Source organism: Ornithorhynchus anatinus, unplaced genomic scaffold (assembly GCF_004115215.2).
Source record: "Ornithorhynchus anatinus isolate Pmale09 unplaced genomic scaffold, mOrnAna1.pri.v4 scaffold_361_arrow_ctg1, whole genome shotgun sequence".
Classification (NCBI taxonomy): Eukaryota; Metazoa; Chordata; class Mammalia; order Monotremata; family Ornithorhynchidae; genus Ornithorhynchus; species Ornithorhynchus anatinus.
The window spans coordinates 23,818-25,524 of record NW_024396786.1 but is presented as its reverse complement, the minus strand read 5'-3'; positions in this window follow the sequence as shown (position 1 = coordinate 25,524).

Below are 1,707 nucleotides of genomic sequence, written 5' to 3'. Positions count from 1 at the left end.
TTCTGAGGCTAGCACTATATTAAGAATTAGGGTCGACACAAAGTAATCAGCTCTGACACAGTCCCTCTCCCACGTGGAAGCCAGGGGGCTTCCAATCTAGATATGGGAGACAAACATTCAAATCAATCATCATTCAGTTGTATTTATTGAGTGCTTACTGGGTGCAGAGCTCTGTACTAAACACTTGAGAGGATGCATTCCAGATATGGACCTAAATTCTGAGGAGAAGAGGGTGAGAATAAGTAGGGGGGACAGAGCTGATTGGGTGATTTTCTCTCCCTGAATGGGAAAGGAACGCTGTCTGATTAGAAGGCAAGCCACTTCACTTCTCTATGCCTCAGTTACCTCATCGGCGAGCCCCGCGTGGGTCAACCTGATTACCTCGTATCTATCCCAGAACTTAGAATAGTGCTTGGCACATAGTGAGGGCTTAACAAATGCCATAATTATTATGGTATTGAATCTGCACGTGGATCTGCCCACTTTAAGCACTTGCTATTCAGACCACCCTTGGCCGCTCAGAACCCATGGCCACTCACTAATTTACTAATTTCTATTAATGTAGGTCTCCCCCTCTAGACTGTAAGCTCATTGTGGACAGGGAACGCATCTGTTTATTGTTACATTGTACTCCCGCAAGTGCTTAGTACAGTGTTCTGCACACAATAATTGGTCAGTCAATACAATTGACTGACTGGATAGACTGGAAGCTCCGCGGGGGCAGGAAACATATCTTCCAACTCTGCTGTGCCATCCTCTCTCAGGTCCTTAGTCCAGTGCTCTAACAACAGTCATGGATCAATAAATTGCATTCATTGTTTCCGTAACCCGGTTCTTCACACATGGCTTGTTGCCTAGTAAGAGTTGAATAAATGTTTAAGACTCGAGAAGGAAATGGTTTAAGGGTAAAGATCAGGGTTTGGGTTTTTTTTTTTCCCCACTGTTTCCCTCTCTCTGAAGAGCCGGGGTCTGAACAGTCCTGGCACTGCTGATTTAGACTCTGCAAATACAAGAACATTCTTCCCAGAATGCCTCTAGGCCAAAGCTCACCTACTTCTGTCCCCATGGCCTGATTTCCTTCTCTTCTCTCCTGTTCCTGGCACCTAATGAGTGCCTGTAGTCATATGGGGAGAAATCAGTCAATTTATTGTATTTGTCAGGCACTTACTGTGTGCAGAGCACTAAACTAAGCACTTGGAAGGGTCGGTATAGCAGAGTTGGCAGATACGTCCCCTGCCCACAAGGAACTTACAGTGTAAAGGGAGCAGCGGACATTTTTGGTATAAATAAATAAATTAAGGTTATGGACATAGAAGTTGTGGTGGTGAAGAACGGGAGATTAAAGGGTGCAAATCAAAGTGCAAGGGTGCTGCTTAAGGGCGGGGGAGAGGACATGAGGGCTTAGTCGGGGATGGCCTCTTGTAGGAGATATGTTTTTTAAAAGGCTTTGAAAGTAGGGAGAGTGTTTGTCTGTTGGACATGGAAGGGGGAAGGAGTTCCAGGTCAGAGGCAGGACGTGGGTGAGGGGACTGTGGCAAAACCATAAGGTCGCTGTGAGGAGGGAAAGTGTCTGTTGCCTTGAAATGTTGTCTTCCCCCAAGAGCTTAGTCCAGAGCTCAGCATAGGATAAGCACTCACACTTGGACCTGTATCCTTTAAGCACTTGATCGTCTCTCCATCCTCAGAACCCTAGCCAGACTTCTCCCT